Here is a 23,061-nt window from a genome sequence, read left to right as displayed (position 1 = left end):
CTGTAATTTTTTCTCTGCTCTCTCATAAGGAGGGAGCACGTTGATACCTTGTGACTCTGGTTAACCAGCATAAAAGTACTACAGTAGATTAAATGTATTTGCAAAAGTGAAACCAGCAGCTAATCATCTTGTTCATACACGCTGATTTTTCCCCCTGACTAATTTCTCTTGTAGTGGGAGTAATTAACTTTATTAGTAACACTGACTACTCTGGTACCTTCAGGCAAGCACTGGTGGAGCTGCTTATTAGCAATCACAGAGTTTCACTTACACTGAGCCTGAGCATTTCCTACAGGGTGAAGTGTATGTTGAACGTTAGGGGGGACCGATTATCCTACTACTTAAAAATAAATGTGATATATAATGTTGGAAACAGGGGGAGGGAAGAGGCAGAAATCCTATATTTTTTTTCTTGCTCTGATTCATTATCACTTTCAGTTCACCTACTCCCTTTACTAGGGGAGGATGACTGGATTTGCAGTCATCCCAGTTGTGTCTCCTCAGGTGGGTTCTCAGTGACAAGTGTGCCCAGACTGGCCTCAGCTCAGGACACTCCCCATGTGTCTGGGGAATCTCCTACACAGCATTCTACAAGAGACCGCAGACAAGATTTCCATCCAGAGGTGCAGAGGTGGCAGTGGATTGCTCAAGCAGCAGGCAAATCTGTGACACTTGCAGCATCGATGAGCAGGCACTTTGCTGGAGGACTGGAGCCAGTGTGCTACAATTCTCTGGAAACACTCGCTAGTGCCAGCTTTCCTGCTTGGAACAGACCGCAAGGCGAGGTGAAGAACACTGTACCTGTTCTGCCTTGCTGTTCCCAGGAATACTTTCTCCAAAACTGACAGGCCACCTGGCAGGGAGCTGCATTGCTCAGGGATTGTGAAACAGCTCTAGTGCTGAAAAGAAAGAAGGCCACGTACCCACTCATTAACTGGGTATGGAGCGTGCAAAGAGGCACTGGCAGCCAGTCTGAGTGTTGTTTTAGAGGTGTGGCAAATGGTAGCAAACTGTGTTCAAATAAATCTGAATGGTCTGAAGGCAAGGTCACAGGAAGAAAAACATCCAAGGATAGGGAGAAGAAAGAATCCTCCTGCTCTGTCAGATCAGCCATTGATGCTTTTTCTACTATGGCCTCAGCTGTCCATCCCCATAATGCACAGACTACACTTACAATGACTTACTGGGATTAGGACATAGCCCTTTTTCCCCATTGGGGAAAAGGTCCCATAAGGGACCAGGCATAGTGTCTTAAGATTCCCTTTGTGTCTTAGAGGAAGGTAAAAAAACCCAACTGGTTTACCTGTTTGAATCTATTTTGCCCATTCTGTCCCTGGTACATGGATATTTCAGGAGACATTGGTTAGGAGAGTTTCACTCACAGACATATATACTGGTGCTAGAAATCACAACCTGCAGTTTGCTAAAAGAGTGGTGTACCGCTGAAATTGGAAACCACCAAAATTTGTACTGTATAGACCAGATAGGCTGGTCTTTCTTTTTATTATTGCTATTTATTGAAGGAAAGGGAAGAAACACTGCGGAAGACAAGTTGCTGCACTTGCTGGCCCAGCTTATGGCTCCTGCTGTGTTTGAATTTTGCTACAAACATCTGCTCCCAGGCTCTGGTGTAGTAGTGGGGCACGTGTGTGGAGAGAGCATGGCTGAAACATCCCTACAGTCTGCAACTGCCAGCCCTGGGCTGGCAGACTGGCCTGGACGTTGTGGATGGTTGGCAGCAGCTGGAGCAGAGCTAGGATGTCACTCACAGGCTCTGGCAATTCTGGCGAAGGCATTTTGCAGTGTGGTCTGTGCCAAGCACAAGTGAAATAAACTATTATGCAGGGAAAAAAAAGGAGAAAGGAAGAGGTGGAATTGCTGTGTGGGTGGAGTTTATATCACATAAATAATTGGGAAATTATGAATTTACATTACTGAATTTATTTTTTCACTGACCTGTTATTTCAGGTGAAACTCATATACAAGCAGGCAAACAATACCACTTGTCAGATAATTATCATTTGCATGCTGAGCAGCTGGCTTTGGCTCTTTCTGTAGCACACTTCATTTACTGACACACTGAATGCCCAAGAGATTTAGGAAATACCCCTGTCTCTATCAAGCTTAAGAAAACAGGACTTCATTTTAGAAAAAATTTATTGACATTTCCCAAACAAATCCCTTTCTAATTTGTCCTTCTGTGTCACGTCCATAAAACTCAGTATACATTTCTGTCCTCGTTTCAGCCAGGACAGGGATCATTTTTGCAGCAACCAGGAGAGGCCCAGCCAGGACCCTGGGATATTGTACCCATGCTGCATGTCTTGGGAATGGAAGTGGTGGTGTTCTTTCAAGTGCTGCCAGGGTTGGGGGCATGTGGGTTTGGGTGGCACAGGGTTCAGCGTGGTGAGTGAGCACTCACATGTGTGCTCTTCATCTTGTACATTCTGTCATTAGTGCTGTTGTTGTTACTGCTCAATTTTCTTACTTCATCACAGTTTCTAGTAAATTTTTCTTATCTCAGCCTGTGATCTTTACCTTTTTGTGCCTCCAGTTCTCCTCTCCATCCCAACACAGAGGGAGAGGGAAGGAATAAGTGAACAACCCCTGGGCTGGGATGCTTTAGCAGGAACACTAAATTGGGGAATAGCATTCCTAAACCATGACAATTTCTCAGAGAAAGAGATTGAAGAGCTGCTTGTACTAAGCAAATAGATGCAGAGAGATGCTAGTGCCTTTGCACATATGAGATGATACACAGCACCTAAAGAACAGAGCCATGTCACCTGAGCCTCCCGGGACTCTGTGTACAGTACCCATCAGAAGCCAACATGGTATCATATCTGTCAGAGCATTAAAGTCCAGATTTAAAATGAGATGCAGTTTTGGACCTACACCTTCATTTGGAAACTTGGTTCAAAATCTCACTTCCCTGATGTACTTCATCCAGAATCTGTCCTGATTTTTATATCGAATTGTTTGACACCTCCCTCTGCATTTTAATCTTAAAAACAACTCCTTCACCTGTATTTACCTCCAGCTATAATAACAGAGAGCAATCACACCCTCTGTCAGTCCTCAGTGTAAAGGAGCTAAGGTTTGGCTCAGGTACAAGTGTGAACACAACCCATCATTCAGTGGTTAATAAAGATCCAGTCCACCTGCATTCACTTATTGCATTTACAGTAGATAGGGTGAATAGGTATTTTCAGCCTATAAAATTTTAATTATGAAACTAAAAGTACAAGCTATATAATCAGCTTTCAACATCATCTGACATTCCGGTTCTACTTACATTAGTGTTCAGCTTCCAGTCATTAAAGGACAGAATTGCTCTTTAGTAAACAGAGCAAACAACCTTGCAAATTAAAATAATATCTGACATGCCCTCAAGGATATTTAAAGTAGGACAGATGTAATGGGATGTTCTCACCACTGCCTCACTGAAACACATTTGATCTTGGCATTTAGGACAAACCTTTCTTAAATATACACTGCAGTCAGAGAAAGAACATTTGTTTTGAATTCAGGAGCTAATCTCAGTCCCTACCAAAGTCCATAGCACAGCCATACCACCCAGGAGACAATTGTGGGTAGCTAAATCTCATTCGCCACACCAGGGAGTAAATCCCACTAGCACCAGTGGTAACAGCATTTCAACACAGAGAGCAAACCTCAGGGCTGCTCTGGCAGCAGGTGGTTCTCTCTGACTCTGGCAGTTGCCCTTTCTGTCATGCAGTGGAAATCTGGCAAGAAGACCCCATGGTTGTTGGACCCAGCAGCCAAAGCAGCTGCCAAAACAGGCTTTGCTCTTTGTGCTGCTAACAGCTTCTTTCCCTCCGCCCTGCTCCCCTCAAGGCCTCCCCAGACAAAAGTCTCCTGAGATCTCTCTTACTGTGAGGGTGGCAGGTGTCAGTTTAGACCAAAAATCCCTCTCCATCATATGTTCAGAAGCCAAAATGCTGCAATGAAAGTGCTTTATTTCCAGAAATGTGGGAAACAAACCACAGCCTATAGTAATTTTCCTAAAACACTTGCAATGTGAGTCAATAAGTTTGAGAATCAAAATTCTAGGAATGGGCAGCTTTCAACTTTTGACCTCAGACATTATGCCAACTCATTGCCTCTCATCCTGCCCTATTTGACAGAAGGGCAGGATGAAAGTGTTGTGGCATAATACAGCATTCAGTTGACTTTCCTGGTCCCACCCATTGATGTTTTCCAGTTTCAGTCTCTAAGTCTGCCCAGTTTCCTGGAGAAGATGCATTAAAAAAATATCTCACTTCCTCTTGCTAGCTATACACACCAAAACTTCTAGTCTAAGTGAGAAGGAATCATGAAAAGAATAGGGAATTTATTGCATGCAATGTTGCAAAAACCCCTGGTTATTTGATAGCATTGTCCACTTGAAAGCTGATTAAAACCTGAATTTTTCAAAATATTGCAAAAATACATCAAAGCTTTTAGTTCCCCAACTTTTACAAACATTTTATTTAATTTTTAATGTCTGACAGAACTAAACATTGCATAAATCCTCCCTTAAATAAAGATTTCTTCTTTCCTGTGGGGCTGGTCAGGAGATGCAATATTTAAATGGAAGCATTTCTCCAATTTGTGAGGGGGGAAAAAAAGTTAATTTTGACCAAAACAGTATCAAGTTACTCCCATAAAGCACCCCTTCCACTTCAGATAAGACATTTATCTATCATCATCAAATACTTACTAAAACAAGGTATGTCAGAACAATTTCTTTAACATTCATTACCAAAAAAAAGTGTTCAGTCATTAATACCAAAGAGCTCCCTCGGTGCAGTGCATACTCTAATGCCTCTGGTATGTGAGCCCCAGACCTGCCCCGCCCTACCTCTGACACCTCATGGAGGTACCCAGCAGACACAGAGCTCTGCTGAAGCCTTGCCCAACTTTACACCTCCCCCACATACTCCCTCTAGCAATGTGGGTTGCTGCAATGGAGAGGTGATGCCAGCTGGTCATCCAGCTCACAGGAGCAGGCTTTGACACTTGCCAGGCCTCCCCAGGACCCCCCAAACATGACACACACTGTGTTCATGCAGGAGAAATCCACATCTCTCAGAGAGCTGGAGACATGGGGCTAGAAAACAGATTCCTGCTGAGCAGGGCTTTGTTGTATGCTATTAAACAACTGTAAAATTAGCCAGACAAGCTCAGAAAAAGTTTATGGAGTAGTTGTGCTATAGAGAGAGTCAGAGCGGGTGTATGCCCCACTGCCTCTGGTACCTCAGTTCAGAGTCTAAACTTCAGGTTGGAAGTAATGCTGGTGGCATGCTATGTAAAATAAATTCATCTGCATGGATGTGTATCTCCTGCTCCTCTTTTTTTCTGACATGGCAGTATGCTTTGGTAAGTATTTACAACACTAACTTCCCATTAGATCCTTACTCTGCCTATGCAAATCTAAAAGCTCCTTAGGCTTCAAGTAAAAGAGACCAGTTTAGGTGCATCTTATTGTCAAAATATAGTAGTAAGACTTGTCTACAAAGAAAAACAGCCTGAAATAATTATTCTGCAATAACTATTCCACACACAGCATTCCACCATTGCTCTTTTATAATAGTACCCCTAGGGACACAAGGCTGAGCTAAACCACAAAAAGGCACTCTTCAGGCAGAGTAAAATTGTCCCCCCCACAGCGAGTGTGGACTTGCTAACTCTGGCGAGCTCTTGGTTTACTCCCTAGTACACTTCCCATTGGAATCCACAGCTGACTGATTTTTTAATTTTCTTCTGGATTTTTAGTCTGAAAAAATTGATAGCTAATAGAACCCTAGAAATTAGGGTAAGACTTTCAGTAGCTGGCCATTCCAGTCAGGTTCCTGACAGTTATTGTCTGCCATACAGAAATTTAAATGTTTTGCCCAGTTGAATTTTCATGCTTGCAAAACAGAAAGTTCTGACCCTGCCCTTCGGAGTATAATCTCCAGCACAATAGAAATCATTATTAAGAAATTTGCTTGATAATCGTTCATAATTTGCCTCTGCTTGGTTTTGTCCCACTCCTTGCAGTCTGTTTCCCTTAGGGAAGGATGCCTTTGCTATTTTTGCAGCACGTTGTTGACAATGAGGCTTTGTGGCTACACCTTTTGAAAAAAAAATAAAAAAAAGAAGCAAATGGTTATAATGGTGCCAAGGAACGCTATCACCAACAAAATTTCATGAGAGATGGTTTGGATGTCTGAAAGAAGCAGCCACTGGAGTCACTTGAAGATCAACAAACCCTTATAACCCCTCAGCTGGAACCCTAAATCAGATGTGTTCATTAATGCAAGACAAGTGAAGTCAGGTTACCCAAACTGCCCTGCTGCTAAACAAAGGACACCTAAATAGCCTGTTGTTCCCTTGCCAGTACCATATACTACCTCCTCCTCCACCTCTCCTTACGTAACCTTGTTAAATAAAGACTCAAGAACCCTGAACAGCACAAGTAAAAACAGGCCATGGATTTAAAAGAGGGGTGTGTGAATTGCTTCTGACAGGCAGGTCTTCCTTTGCTGGAAGGGGACTCAGAGATTTCATTAAGAAAAAATCTCCAAGACTTTTCTTTCTGGTTGTTTCAGAACTAGTTTGCTGTAACAAGCGTTTTCATCTGTAAGTGCAAAAATCCCAATAAGGAGAGTAAATTAAAAAGGCTAGCATCAATCAAAAAATCCTGCAGTTTTTCAATACTAGATTTATTCTCTTTGGTTCTGAGAACATTGCATAACCCCTGTAATACTATAGCTTATTGCATTGCCTCGTCATACTGCGTGAACTTGTGCTGTGACACGTCCACCTGCAGATGCATCAGACACGCTGGCAACACCGATGACACAATAAACCCAAACTATGTTAATTCAAGCTTGATGGGACATGTGGCATCCCCACCTACAGGACTGGAACCCTCCTGCTGTATGTACCCAGTGGCCAGGCAGCCTTGGACTGCACTGTATTACAGGCTGTGGACCTGGGTGCCAGTGAAAAAATGAATTCAGGGAGGAGCCTCTATTGTTTGATATCCATGTTGAAGGAAGAATGAAAGGTCTTTGTTCCAGTTCCTAAATTACATTATTTTTAGCCTTTGTTTTGCACAGCAGAACCCAAACTACACAAAACCCCAACTGTGCCCTCAAAAACTCATTCATTTTCCCACTATTAGTCACCTGTTTCTAAAGGAGGCTTTTACATCTGCAGGACATTAGAATATCTTGAAGCATTTGTGAGCAATGCATTGACACGAAGAAAAGTTGAGAACAGTTACCTGGGGGCTGAGAAGAGATTTCATAGTCATAATCAGCTCTGAAGTGCCAGTCTGAATGAAGCTGCAAAATGTCAAAAAAGAGGGCCAAAAGAAGCCTCCCTGCCTTTTCAGTCATCCCAGTTTTCCTGTTCTTGCCAGCTCTGTCACTTTCTCAACGACAGCTCTTCTTGTTTTGTCATTTTTTTCTGCCCTTCAGTCTAATTTGGTTGATAGGATCGAATACATTTTAATAAGGTTCAAAGCGCAGCCACATTAATTCTGTAAATGACCCTAATAGTTTTCAAATGTTCCTATCAATGCTTTTACATCTTCAGTAATAACAATGTGGAAGTATTTGTAGTCTGTAAAATAACAGGGAAAATTGGCTTCAGACATAAGTTTTGCTGCCAATAAAAGTGTATATAACCGTTTGCCTATTTTTTAACGCAGATGAATTAGCAATATGAATTCTAAAAATAGTCTGAAAAAAGCTCAGTTTTGTCGTCTTGCCACCTTTGTCTCAAAAGAAGGTGAGGCTGAGAAATATGATAACTTCTCGTCTACCCAATCTCACTTTTCTGCTGTGCCTCCCTGACAGGGAAGAATCACATTCTTCCATTCTTTTCAACACTGCCTCTCAGCAAATCAGTTCCAAGCCATCTAACATGATCATAAAAGCAGGAGGGCAGTGGCCTTGAGTTTACTTTTCTTTCTAATTTTGGGAGGTAAAAGGATTATTTAGTAAGCAGATTCAAATTTTTCATCATGACATTGCAACCTGATGGATTTTATTTCTCTTCTGCTCTCACAATTACTAAAACCCAACACTGATAGTAATGATTCAGAAGTGCTCATTCAATGCTCCCTCATTGCATATGTCTTAAAATATAGGATTTTTTTTTTTTTAAAAAGCCTAGCCTGAATACTGGATCTGTTTGAGTCAGGGTTGGTGTTATTGTGAATGGTCACATAAATCACTTGGAATTGTTTCTCTTGTCTGATAGGAGAAGAAGACAATACTTCCAGCACAATCTTTGTTGTGTACAAACATAGCAATTTGATTTTAAGATTATCCTTACTAGTAATTTTTGGCAGATATCAGTCCTTGCAGTCAGTGTAGATGTCTCAGTGTAGATGTCATACTGACTACAAAAATCTTCTAGAAACTGATGTCTATTTCTACAAAAGTTACATGGGCATTTTTACCAGAGGCTAGGAGGTCATATCAACCTGCAATAAGTTGGTAGAAACAAAAAGGCAAATAATGAAAAGTTTCACCTCTACAAAGTGAAATGGTGTGGCTTCCAAAGGGACAAAAGTTTCTTACTCTGATTAATAAATTCTACTAAATAGGTACTCTACATGTCTGTGTAAATTCCAGCCCCAGAATGTAAGTGCTTCCCACTGATTCAACACAATAGAAGATCAACATTGCTGAATTGAATCCATGCAGACATCCAAATAAATATATAGGAAACGATTTTATGATTCTTTTCATTCAGCTCTTAGAAATGTGGAAATTTCATGCTTCTCTTTGAAAATAGGATAGCATTAGGGATAGGTCCAAATGCCTACTTTTGAGTTGCAATCCAAATCTGATTTTCCCAAGCAAGTTTATTTTGGCTCCAATACATTGATTAAGGTTCTTCCAGATGAAGAAAAAAAGAGTTGTTTCACAATGCACTAACTAAAACAGGCAATCCAAGGCAATATTTTCTCATTTATCTGGTCATGGAAAATATTGACACTGGCTACCTTTAGCCAAGAAACATGTAAGCCTTTAGAAAAGCTTGTTATTATTGGTGACACTCTCTTTTGAGAAGCTGAGATCCCCTGGTTGGAGGAGTCCAGGACTCTTTTGAAAACAGGACATATCCACTGACTAGATTCTAATGAAACCTCCTTGGCATATGAATTTCCTCATATGGTTTTCTCATTTGCCAGAACAGCAAATCCACAGAAATTACTTTTCACTGAGATTAAACAAAATCCAAATGACAGTTCTATCCCATTTTATGTAAATAATATGTAAACATGGAAGTAAAACCACTCATGGGACATGTGCCACTTTGCTGCTTCTTCCCAAATGAGCCTTTGGACAACATAGTTATTAGAAGTATGAAGACAAGCAACATCTGCTTCCAAAGGATGAAGCCAGATAGTCTGCATGATCCTGTATTATACAAATCAAGGCATAACATTGGAGAACTGAAACCAATTCTGTCTGTCAAAGGACTGGAGAGTTTTGATATATTTAGGCTAGTTGTTGTCTATATATTTCCTATCGTTCATTTCTTAAAAAAAAAAAAAAATGAGAGCTACAGTATCCTTTCTTTCTCATCTTTCTTAGAAAATTCCTTTTTTCTCATTTGAACAAGAGGGTTCACCATTGTTCCTCTAGCAGTACACCTGGAAATGGTCCTCTCTCTGTGGGAGTGAGAGGGCTGCAGAAGCAAAGAAAGCACCAGGAAGAAGCTAAAGGCAGGATTCACAACAAGAGTTTCCATTTTGTTTCCTCTAACCAAGGCAAGTAAAACTGTTAATGTCTTTCATTGCTGGAGCTAAAAATCTCCTCCAGACCTATCATATCTGACCTGGCGGTAGGTCTGCTTTGCTGTTTCCCCTTCATTCTTATTTATTCAAGAAAAACATCCCAAATTAGGGCAGACCATTCTTCAACTCCAGTCAAATCAGGGTGAAAGTGCAAAGTGTCTGTTACCAATCACAGCAAATAGTGAATACCTGCTCTGGAAAAGGGCTGGTGGAAGATATAGTCTGCCTTGTCATACATTAAGAAATTTTAAAGAGAGGTTTGATCTGAGCATTGCATTATCAGATCCTCTGGTCTTTCACATAAAGTCTCAGGGTTGCATCTCTTTTCCCCTAGGAATAACTGCACATTTTAAATGTAAACTTTATCTTAAACTTCCTTGTACAGGCATACAGACCTGGGAATCTTAACTGTTCTCCAAAGTCTGATTTGTTTAAAACTAATTGTGAGACAATAGTATTTCTCTCTTGACATTTGTTTTCCTGTTAAAGATAATGTTGGAACCCGTGACATGACCACATCCAGCTGCACCAGACACATCAAAATCAGTGACAGGATGAAACCAAATTACTAGGCCTTTTTGTGGCTGGGGCACCATGTGATGCATCACAATGCAAGATGACAATTGAAACATTTTAAACTGTAGTTCAAACCACAGCAAAGAAAACCTCAGGACTCAAGATCAGAGAGAGAGAGAAAGAGAGAGGTGTTTGCAAACTGTGAAAGAGGAAGGGATTTAGCTCTTTGCTTCTTCACAGGTTCACCATCTCTGACTTGCTGCCAATTGCCCAAAGGGCCTTGACATCTGAAGGACATTATACAAATCTACAGAACTCAGGAATAGCGGAGGGAGAAGGGAAGCATTTGGGTCATATGTGCAAAAGATCTAAGCATTCCTATCTCCCTCTCTGCTGCATCCATGGGCAGAAATAATCAAGCACTGAATGGGCCATAAGGCTGGCAGGACCAGGAGAGGATGAGGCAATTATCACAGATGTGTGAGGGAGAGAAGCTGGCCAAGGTTTTATCACAACAGTCACCCATAAAGAAACTAAAATAGCAAATTTTCAGAGTAGGCTGTCTCTTTAAAGTTGACATATGTAGAATATCAGAGATGGAAGCCGTTCTGTGCTTTGGCGTAGTAAACTCAGTACAACCATAGACAAAATGGTCAAATAGCAAATGGTTTGCTAGGATATGCCTCTCTGATTATCCAGTGTGATGAGGCAATCCCTTTCTCAGGTTGTAACTTGTTTGGGGTTTTTTTATTATTATTAAATAGCTTTATTTTCAATGTGCATGTTTAAAATTTTAATTCTTTATCAAAAACTGATGCAGTCAGAAAAATGCCATTGTGCTTTCTGCATCTCTTAGATCCACGAGAGCAGAGACAGTCAATTTATATTTACCAAGCTGGGGGGCTTTTAGGCCTCAATGCTGCAAAATCTTACTGCTCTGAAAGTCAAATCCATGTTATTTCAAGTTGGAGATTTATTGCCACCCGCAAAGACTCCATGGGAAGATTCTGTGCAGATTTTATGGCAAGTTCAAATTTTTTGTCCTTGTTTTCAAAATACACCATTGCTTAGCTGAAAATTACCCTTGACTTAATAATCTTCTATGAAATGCTTTTTCTTCCATGTCAGTTCAATGGTATCAACTTGACGTATAAGAACATAACTAAATATCCCTCAGATTTCCCCCTTCAGATCACATACATTCTCCCATAATTTTTTACCTGTCTGTGCAAAGAAAATGTACCCCACATTTCTATGGACTAGAAATGTACCCCATCTTTGAGTTCTACAAAGTATTCAATATTTATTTTCCCATTCTGCCTTCAGTTACAATTACTTAGATATTTTATATTTTAGGCATAGCCTAAATTTCAATTCATTCAGTTTTACTGCTTAACTGTGATGAGTTTGGTACCTGGATTTAAATGTTAGGCCTACATTGGATGGAGTTACTCCAATGCTGTAGAAGTCAGGATATCTTTCATACCAATCATTTGCAGTTATGTGGCTCAAATGAAGGTGATGGGAGGAAAAGATAAAATCTGGCAGAAATCACTCAATAATGAAGAACGTCTGCAAGTACAGAGGTGGAGAAATAGAGTTTTCTGGTAGTTGTATTTCAGCCATCATTTTAAAATTAGTTTTAATTTCACAACCACTTGTTTTAACTATTCAGATCTTTGTGAATTATTATACAATTGCTCTGGGAAGAAACATCCATTCAACACATCCATTTCAGAGTGTTGCTTGCACAGGACTTTGCTTCGTTCCACCTCTGAAATAATGAATGATTGGTCCCACAGGTAGAGGAGTCTGGGAGCTCTCTGCAAACAACACTTGCTATGTAAAGTCATAATTTTTCCCCTTTTGCTCATCCTTAGAATGCATATCAAAAGTATTACCTCTTTGTGCAAGGTGATTGCAAGCAGTTTAAGCTGAGGAGGAGAAAGTGAGTCTCCCCACTCATTATGTGTAATTTTCTTTGGATTTGTTTTGATTCGTCTTAATGGGGATGGAACACCATGTAGGTGTGGGCGTAGATGATGGGGTGGGTAAATTTTATGGGGAATGAGCTGAGCAAGCAAGTTTGAAACTACCTCTCAAAATGACTCTTCACACAAACTCAGGGAGGCAATCAGACACTTGTTTTAGAACCCTTTGACAAATCCGCATGCTCTGCTTAACAAAATTGTGAAAGCAAAGGATTGTGCAGCCAAAATTAAATGGCCATGTCAGCTCCTTCAGCACAGGAATTTGACAACAAAGTCTGTTGTCAATAAAATCATGTGCCTTCTAGCCCAGAAGATCACATACATCATGCGTTTCTGCTCACATCTAATGCTATTTACCCACCTCAATGAGGCAGCCAGGGTTACCCTAGGGTGGCTCAGAGCTCTTGAGATTGAGGGATCAGTAAAGAAAAGAAGGGTAAATATTGTAGACCAAGCCTATGGGTGGAAGAGGGCTTTTGTCCATCCCATCTGTTCATGGTACCATCAGGAGCTCAGTTAAAAGTCAACAAGCAGCTCTAACTCTTCCACAGTCCACAGTGTGATAACCCAGGAGGAGTTCAGGAAGAGGACTTATAGGTAAATGCCTCAGCAAAATGTCTCTGTTGAAATCACATGGTGACAAAGCTGAAGGGACTGGAGATATGAAAGGAGGGGGGGGAAATTTCCTATAAGTAAGCATGTGTCTGGATGTTCCTGAGTGTATCGACGGGTTGTCATAAGTCCTACAATCCCACCCAAAGAGCAGAAGAAACCTGTGAAAATTCTGCAGGGGGAACTCAAGAGCTTCTTTCAGTGGGAGGAAACAATCTGGCCTATAATTAAGTTTTCATCTCCTATTATTTATCCAACATCATAGCATCTCATCCAACATCTACCTTGCCGACGCTGTTTATTTAGTTAGTTCATTATATTTCTCTATAATTTGTTGCAGTTGAGCTGAACACAATAGCTTAGAAAAACACCATTCCAAACACTTTCATCATCACAACTTTCTAAATGTCCCAGCCCTGCTTGTTGCCAAGCAGAGAAAGAAGCATTGCCATTTCTGTCACACTTGACTGCCATCCTTTGCCCCTAAAAATCCACCCACACTCGCTCTGCTATTCGTTCATCCTTTGTGAAGTCTACGGGCAAGATGAATGTGGAGAGCAAAGGAAGACCTAAGGAAATGCATAAATGAGAAATGTAAAACAGAAAGAGATGAGTGACAGAAAGATAGTGACCTGCATCTGACACACCCTTCCTTTCTAGATTGTAGTTTCGCATTATTCTTTGTAAGCTGTATGCTGTTTTCTTGACTGGGACTGTGACCGTGTTTTGTGAGATGTGGTAATAAAGCTTCAGTTACGACAGGTGTGGGGCCATTAGGCAAGACTGCAAAGGGTCTCTGATCAGCTACAAACATCAAAACTTGAATGAGTCTTGATTTACTGTGGATGAAACTGTGCCAGGACCTGCATCATGTATGTGCATCAGTTAGACATGCACAGACGTGTGACAAGCTTCTGCACAGCAGTAAATGCCATCCATAGCAAATAAAACCAGGGAGACCTGGTGGTTGAAGTCCTTGTGTGCTGTGTAGATGATTGGAGACGGCCATCTTGGTATGAAAAACAGCAAAATAACGAGGATCAGCTGTCCTGATTCTGATTTCAATTATATTTATGTAACCCAGGAGTGACTCCACCAAGATGTGGAGCAGTAATGGTGGATATGCAGTGGCAGGCCAAGATTCTGTCTTAGGTAAGCAGTCCACAGCACTACCAAGGCATTGCAGACAGTTTGGTAATCGGAGATGTGACGGCAGCGTGGCCATGTTCTAGCCAGCTTCCAGAATGTGGCAGGGAATCTGAAACTGTGCAGGCTATGGAAGGAGCTCCATATGTGTTTTGGAAGGAAGGAACGAGAGCTTAAACCACCGTATCTTCCTGGCTCATGTAAGTGCTAGATGAAAGCTGGTTTCAGCACATCTCATGTGCTACAATCCCAGCTCTGGCACAGTGTGGGCATAGTGCTGGAGGCTGGCAGGCATAAGCTGCACTTACTGAAAATCTTAGCAAAGAAATGCACTTCTTCAAGGTACACTCCAGGTAATTCCCAAGAAATTTGAGGTATTGCAGATGAGAAATCTTTCCACAGACACAGGACTTTTTTTTCTCCTTTTTTCCCTTTTCTCTGGCAATCAGATGAACCGAGGGATGGTTTTGATTCAGAATCTGGAGCAGATATGGGGAGGATTGATTCATGGTCCTTTTTTTTTTTTTTTTGACTTTTAATGGGCTGACAGACTCTGCTTCAGGCCTGTGTTCCAAAGGCCTGATCCAAAACCCACTAAAGACAATTCTTGTAGTAGAGTGCAGTGTGCTGTGAATTTGGCTGTAAACTAGTACTCAACTACCATTCGGTAAAAAAACATGGAATATCAGTTTTTTCTTTTAATTACCACAATTATTAAACAAGCTCTAAAAGAAACTACCACGCCTTCTTCCTGCCAAAGCTTCCTGTCCCCTTGCTCTGTACCTTACTTTTCGGCAGTTTGGCATTCCCCACTCCCAGATAACCTGGCTTCTGTCCTTGCCCTGTGGCAGGAATACTTGCCTGGTCCCATGCTGTGCTCTTTGTCTCCTTTTTTCCCTCAGCACTGTTCCCAGACAAGCTCACGTGAGCCACTGAAATGAAAAGGTTGCACTGCGTAACAGAAAAGAAAAATGTAAGCAACCAAGATGTTCCTGTGGCAGGAACATTTTCCCTCATCTTCTCCTATTGCAAAAATCTTTGGCATTTATATGCACACACACACACACACCCTGCCCATGCTTTACTGTCCTCTTTGCTATAATGACTGCATAACATTGAAAACTCCTGAGGGCAGGGTCCTACTGCATGGCTTGCTCTCAAAAGCGTCGTGCACGCCTGGACTGTTGTTTTAACGATCAAGGTAAGGCTACCAGTCAACATACCACACTGAAGAGGCACCTAGTCTGTAGTCAGAGCTTCAAAAAGTCCTTTTGAAAACCCCACCTCATTAGAGAAGTAGAGGTGTTTGCGCCATTTAAGCTTGCAGCCCTAGAAATGTGCAAATAATGAGCTCTATCAGTTGAGCTTATGAACAGAAAAATTTTGGGGCAGAAACATCACAGTTTAAATAAATAATGTAATTAGAGTAATCTAATCAGTCTTGGTGGAATGAAAACCTGTAAAACGTCATTTCATTCAATAGGAAATGCTGCATTTGACTAAAATTATACATTTCACTTTGGGAAATTTTGAAAGATTCAATGGACTGAAGAGGGAGATCACAGAAATCTAGAATGTTTGAGGATGCAAATAACCTCTGGAGATCATCTGGTTCACCCCCCCCTTCTCAAGCAGGGCCATCGAGAGTCAGTTGCCCAAGTTGCCATGTCCAGGCAGCTTTTGAGTACCTACAAGGATGGAAACTCAGCAAATTCTTTCGGAAACCTGTGCAGTGCTCAGTCACCCCCACATTAAAAATATATCCTTTTGTTCAGATTCATAAACATTTTACAGATGGATTTTTGCTATCCTTCTCCCGTAAAACACAGGGACAAAAACTTAGAGGTAGGTTTTAATGTCTCTCTCTCTCTCAGCAGTGATTAATCAAGCAGTCTATGAGGATATCCTGAGACAGGAGACAGTCACTTTCTTTACCTTGCAGTGTGACTTGGCCTTCACTAGAGCAACACTGAAGGCCATTCTCCATTTCCCAGCAGGCTGGCTTCGTTGTCAAGGCTCTTAAGCCATTTCACTCCCTTGCTACATAACTGTGTAAGTACTCTAACATAAGAGGAACTGCTCCTACAGGAGGGACACACCTCTATGTATTTATAACCTCCTGGCTAACAGTGACCTGAGAGGTGGGATGTGTTAGTGCAGGTCTAAAGTCTCCACTGGTTCAAGGCAAAGATTTGCTTGTGAGAACTTTAACCCAGGAGGTGTTTTGTAGGTATTTTGTGGAAGAGGACGCTTTGTCTCCTCCTTTTGGAGCTATCCCATTTCTTATAAAACATCCAGATAGTCATGGAGGAAGAGTGTGGAGAATGACTCCTGGCATGCTAGTTAAAACATTCTCCTGGAAGGTGTGACATGCAGGACACTCAACCCTGCTCCAATTAATGCCTAATTATTTACACAAAGAGGACCAGGTAAACAAGCATAAAAGCCTGGCCCTCAGCTCCTGTCTGCTGGATTAACTGAGAGGTCACAGGTGAAGAGAAGGAGAGGTTGGAAGATCAGCGCCCCAGTCCACACCACTATCTCCCACAGATTATACTTCTTCCTGTAAGTTGGCTAACCAGGGAACTCTTCCCTCCACCAGCTCTGTGACCTCAGTCCTCTACTCCTGACACTATTTATGGGAGTCAGCCTCAACCCACAAATAGTTTCACGCTGACAAAAGGTTGCCCAACATATTGAGTCTCCACCAGAAAAAATTCACCAGCTCTGCAGGACCATTCACGGCTGAACAGCCGCCCACACAGCTCCATCTCTCGGAGTTCCCTTCAGACTGCTGGAGCAGGCCAGGTAGCTTTATCTCCACGCTCCTTTAAGGTGCTGCTGTCAGATCGCCAGGCATTTTAAGGTGCTTTGACTGCAGTGTCTAATTTACCTGCTAAATGTTTGCACAATGCCAAGCACAATGGGGTCCTGACTCTGGCAGGGGTGCCCAGACACTGCTATCATTAACTATAATTACGGCTGATTACCCAAATCACAGTTCGCGTCATGGGGCAGGCTCTTCCCGGTGCTCAGAGGCTGCAGGGCTCCACCTGAGTGCCCAGGCAGGCACCACACCCTGGGCCACAGCCCTGCTCCCCATGGCAGGGGCAGCCCGAGGATGGTGGGCAGCTGACAAGTGGCCCTGGCTTCTGAGGGAGGAAGAAGAGGCTCATGCCTTATCCTCTGCCGCCGGGGGCCCTTGCATGTTTAATGGTGGTTCTGCCAAAATATTCTGGCAGTCTCTCCCTCGGGGCTCACTGGTAGCCAGCAGAAGTCAAGTTGTTTGCCAGAGCCTGTGCAATTAGTTGCCCTGTGGCAACCAAGAGGCTGCTGCCAGCGTCTGCCAGTGTTGTCATGTCTTCCCCAGTCAGAGGGCATAAGGGATTCGGGGGCTGTATATGCATCGCCTTTCGGGACAGGCTTATTGAAACAAAGAGAGAACTATGAAATGTTGGCTCCTTCCATCTGCTAGGCCTTAATTTTGGCATATGCAAATTAGTAAGCGCTGCATATTGGAGAAAGTACAGAGACGAAAATGATAGCTGCTAATTTTCACATACTTAATTAAATTGACTCTGATAATTACCACTCTGTATGTTTTAACTCTGTAAGAGCAACACATAGCCTGTGCACATATGGTGGCAAATATTTCAGAGACTGAGTCAGAAGGTGTATACCAAGCTGTCCTACATATATTTATCTGGACTTTGAAATATGGTATTTTTCAAGGCACTCCATGCACATCACTGCTATCTACTCAACCAATGTCATACTCCTGCTGTTTATGGTCTTGTTTTTTCCACTGCATTTAAAAGAAACAAAAATAAATAGAAAATATTGTCTGAAGTGAAGTCTAGGCTAACAGACGTAACTCTCTAAGTCACAGCTGGTTTAGGTTGAGATAATTCTCTAAGCATCACTCAAATTACTTTACAAAGAAAGTCAAGCTTTACCTTCCAGGTGGCAGATGGCAGATATGGGAGCAGGACAAGGGCTCCACAAGGTTTGGCATGGCAGACAAGCTTGAGAGAATCACATAAGACCTCATCTCTTTTCAGTCCATGAAAGTTCATCCCTCAAATTCTGCTGTTTCATTGGTGTTACTCTCATCTGCCAAGTGTAGGTATTTCAAAAGCCCTCAGTAATATTTTCCATTGTGTTGTCTAAAACTTTACTGACATTTTGTCTTTTTTCAAAGTTCTTTTTTTGAAATTTATATAAGATGATGCTGTGTAATACTTTGGGTGGCAAACTCTGAAAACTGCAGCAAACCAAAGCTGCAAGTCTGTGATTTCAGTTCTGGTAGTGGGACGATGTATTTTGCCCTTGGACAAGGCCTGATTAATTATGGTTGCTGTGGCACTGGGATGTACCCAGCCCTTCTTCCAACTGAGATTGGAGTGTTTTTAAAATAAAGACTGCAGAAAAGCACAATAGCAGTGAAGATTTGAAATTTTAGAGTTCAGCAAAAACATTTTGACCTCCTTCCATGAGATTTTTCCATCTCCTTTTTCCAGTCTAAAATATTTTGCTGATATTGTGGATTTAGAATAACTCACTTCCAAATACTTGTCATGATGCTCTTTTACACTTGCCTCTCAGACTTCCAGCTCACCACAAAACCGGGTCATTGAGCTCTTTTTGTTTCATCAAGCGATTCTTTATGTCCTACTAAGGTTGTTCACAATTGCTTGCAAGATTTCATACGCTTTGTACACAGGTAGCACTGAACAGGCAATTTTCCTTAAAGTGGTTTGGGAAAATTTTTTAATCAGAAAAATATTCATTTTAAACTCTCTTAAGTAGAAGAATTTGCCTGATGGAGAAGTAGACCTTTCAAAGATGACAAGAGCCTTCCATTTTAATATGTATTAAAATGTATATTGTCTTTCACCTAGAAATTGCTCTCAATGTAGAATTTTGCACTAAAGAATAATTTTTAAAGTAGAAAAATTTGAATTAATATTTTGCTTAATTTAATGAAATTTCTGTCTTGCTTGATGAAATATTTTGCCTCGATGCATATTTTCCTGATTAGTCTCCTCAGTTTCTGTCCAAGAGGACATCTTTTTTGTCATGTGTTAGGCAAGGGAAAAAATGTTGAAATTTCAAAAACTCTCCATGGACAAGAAAGCTATTTCTCATTTTCCTCAGCTGCTAAGTACTTTGTTAGGCTAGGAGGGGGCAGTGATGTACATAGGTGGCATTCCTGTGGCGGACTCGAGAGGGAAGCTGAGTTTTGCAAGCTGTGCCATGTGAGCCCAGACCTGAAGCATCCGCTGGGCTCAGCCCCTCCATGCATTGGGTTGGGGTTAGCCACAGGGAGCAGAGGCTGTGCAGAAGTGGGGACTGTGGTCTCGGGGTGGTACCCAGGGATGTGGCTCACGGCATATGAAACACTCAAACCTTTCCTCCAGTCCCTTAAGCAAAAAAGGCAGAGTTCTCCTGAACACGACAAATTGTTGATGGATGAAATGTAGATTTTGTTATAGAATTTACTGATCTCCCAACTATCACCACCCAAAGGAAAGACTAGAACATGAAATTGAAGAGCACCAAAAAACACCCTGAAGGTCTGTCCTACTTGCCGTGATACAGAGAAAGGTTCATCTATGTCCTTCTGAGTTTCATGGACAGAGTGCACATCTTCTACCTTAAAAGAGAAGCAGCAGATGGGATGTGTTGCCAGCCTTGGCATTTAACCTTAAAGTCAGCTATTGTTAGGTAACTCTTCTCCATAGCAGAAGACATCACATTCCAACTTTTCTCTAAACAAGAGGAAAAGGATTGTCTTCCCTAAAGTACTAACACTGTTGGTAAGTGCATTGGGTAATACTTTCAATATGCTTATATCCTTTCTAATTGCAAAAAATATAATAAATTAAAATGAAAATTTTAAAATTGCACCATGCTGTCAAGAGCCATAAAATGACCTAACTTGATGGTGTAGCTCTGCTCTCTGTTTCGATTTTCAAAGCCATGTTTTCTCATTAAAGCCTTCAAACACCAAAACCATCCAGCATTACAGATGTTTACAATTATGAGCAACTGAGTGAGAAAAACAAGCTTTATTTATCAATCAGAATTTTTGCACACACCACATCCCATCAGGTACCACAGGTGTTGCTGGACACACAGCACCAGCATCACTCCCATTCAAGGAGGGCAAGACACATCTGGGAGGCCACTAGCCACATGCCAGCACCACACAGTCTCACACATACACTGTGCCAGGGCAGGTAGCAGATAACGGGATAAGGCAGCCCAGGCTTTCTCCTTGCAGGCTGAGCAAAGCTGGAGTGTCCTGTGCAGAAGTTAAGCCCACCTGGAAGTTTTGACTGAGAGGAAGACATTTTCCCTTTTCTGCAGCAATTGCCCAAGTAACCCCTGCTGCCCTCTTGCTGCCTGGAGGGCTCAGGCAAATGTCCCCAGCTCATGGATACAGGGATTCACAGGGAGCCCCACGCTCCTCAGAGGAATCCCCCTCAGAGATCTACAGCACACACCCTCCTGATGATCAGGTGGATCACCTGATACGCAGGTGGTGTGATAAACTTGCTAAGCATGTGTCAGCCGTCTGTGTGGTACAAGTGCAGCTGACACAGTGATCCCAGCTGGGTCAGACTCACGTGCCTGTTACATAGTACTCAAACCCTTATTTCTCCATGACATTTTCCAGGAAGAGCTTTGGGCACCCTACAGTTAAAAACTCACTCTGAGTACAAAATGGTCTAAACTTGAAGAAGGAGAAGTATGTTGGAAAAATTATGTTTTGATGTATTGTCTTCCCACTGGCTTTGTGCCACAAGAACGTAAGCACAAAGATGGACAGTCTTCCTCCATGAGAAACTGAAGTTGTTTCAGCCTTTCAAAGTAGGATTGCATATCAGCACTGCAGCCACACTTATCTTCCCTGTTAGGAAAACTATTTGTCCTTTTGTGGATTACAAACTAAAAGGCTCTGATTCTACTGTCACTTATGATAAATCAGCTGTAACTGAAGAGCAGACAATTAAGGCAGTATATCATGCTCAAACGAAACTGCCTGAAAAACCAACCTCACTGTGTGTCCCCCTCTGAGAGTGAAGGACCTCACAACGAAGACCTGAAGTAGACTAGGGTTAGCTGGGAAAGTACACAAGGAAAATATTGCTGTACACCTGTCCCCTTCGCACCTCGTTGGAAGGCAACTGTCCAAAATTGACAGGTTAATTATGCCCTAAAACTGTCAAACAAAATAAGGATCTAGACTTGATGGAGTAAGTTCAAATGAGAGTCAGAAAGATGACCAGAGGGCTGGAGCACCTTTCCTATGAAGACAGGCTGAGAGACTTTGGGTTGTTCAGACTGGAGAAGAGAGGGCTGCAAGGTGACCTTACCCTTCCGGTACCTGAAGGGAACCTACGAGGAAGGCAGAGAGGGACTTTTTTACGAGGTCATGAAGAGATAGGACAAAAAGGAAAGGCTTCAAACTGAAAGAAATATATATGTTTACAAAGAAATATAGATATTAGGAAAAATTATTTATTGTGAGGGTGGTGAGGCAAAGGAACAGGTTGCCCAGAGAAGTTGTGGATGATGCATCCCTGGAAGTGTTCAAGGCCAGCTTGGATGGGGCTTGAAGCAACCTGGTCTAGTGGAAGGTATCCAGGCCCATGGTAGGGAAGTTGGAACTAGGTGATCTTTAAGGTCTCTTCCAATCCACACCATCCAATGATTTCTCTCCATCTGTCTCACAAAGGGTCTCAAGCTGAAATGTAATTCCTTACACTATACATAACCCTGTTTGGTCAATTCAGTGTAAACTGGCTTTGAACTTCCATTGAAAGTTCTGCTTTTCTTACCAGTGCAACCAGTACCCATCTCCTTGGAGCCATTAAAGTTTTTGTGAGGTGTGTCTCCTCCCTTCCCTCCAGCCCAAGCACCCCTGTTGTCAACCTCAGTGAAAGATAATGCAGAGCCAGGTGCCATGGAGAGGAGAGAGGAGAAATCAACCTGTGGTAAACCATCTTCTTTCATAATGCCCAAAAGTGATGTGTGAAGGCCTGGCTGATTTTATGAAATCTGTCTTACTGTGGCCTGAAAGAGGATGGATGAGAAAGTATTGCCCTTATATTTTATCCACTCTGTGAAAGATCTGTTATGAAAAAAATACATTTAGAAAAGAGTAGCTTCAGCTGACTTCAGCTGACTAAAAGCTAAGCATTTTGTTTCAGCATTTCTAGCAAGGGCAATTCCAGAGGTCAATTGCATCCAACCTAAGGAGCTTTCAATAGTTCCAGGTACAAAGAGGTTCTATGCAATCCTCTGGATTGTTCTTGTATCTGGAACATTGCTTCTTCTTATCAAATACTGAAATTACATCATTGTTCTGTGCCTGAAGAAGATCCATCTCCTCTTCCTCTGCCCCTTCTCTATGAACATTCAGGACTGTTAAACACAAATCTCTGGGCTATGACCAGTTAATTAGCTAAAGGAGGAAGGTACATGGTACAATTTGGGTCTAACCTCGTGGTCACATAGCCAGCACTGTGGCACACTTGTGCCATTTGAACACCTTTTTTAATCCCACCAAACAAGGCAGTGTTGGCAGCACAGTTACTTGTATTACTTTGAGGCAGGGGAAGGACAGCTTTAAATTGCATTGTCTTTTCCTGGAGAGTTGCCAAAGGGAGCTGTAAAAAGGGCATGGGTTCATTTTGAGACTCTTTGATATCATGTGTTGATGCACAAACTCACAGAGAACTGACTGATGCAAATCTTCCTCTGCACTGAACCTGTAATAACTAATCTTATTTCAGAGTTGAGGCACACTTTAACTTGTATAAAGGAGGAAATTTAAAGCCTCAGGTCATCAGAACATCTCATTGTATCCTACCTTTTTATGTCATTCCTTAAAAAACAAACACAATGAACAAGGATGCTGTGATTCAGATAGATTTTCTAAAGAAAGTCTGCCTCATGAAATGTAATTTTTCAATTCTT

Source organism: Haemorhous mexicanus, chromosome 3 (genome assembly GCF_027477595.1).
Source record: "Haemorhous mexicanus isolate bHaeMex1 chromosome 3, bHaeMex1.pri, whole genome shotgun sequence".
NCBI lineage: Eukaryota > Metazoa > Chordata > Aves > Passeriformes > Fringillidae > Haemorhous > Haemorhous mexicanus.
Note: the sequence above shows the minus strand (reverse complement) of the source record.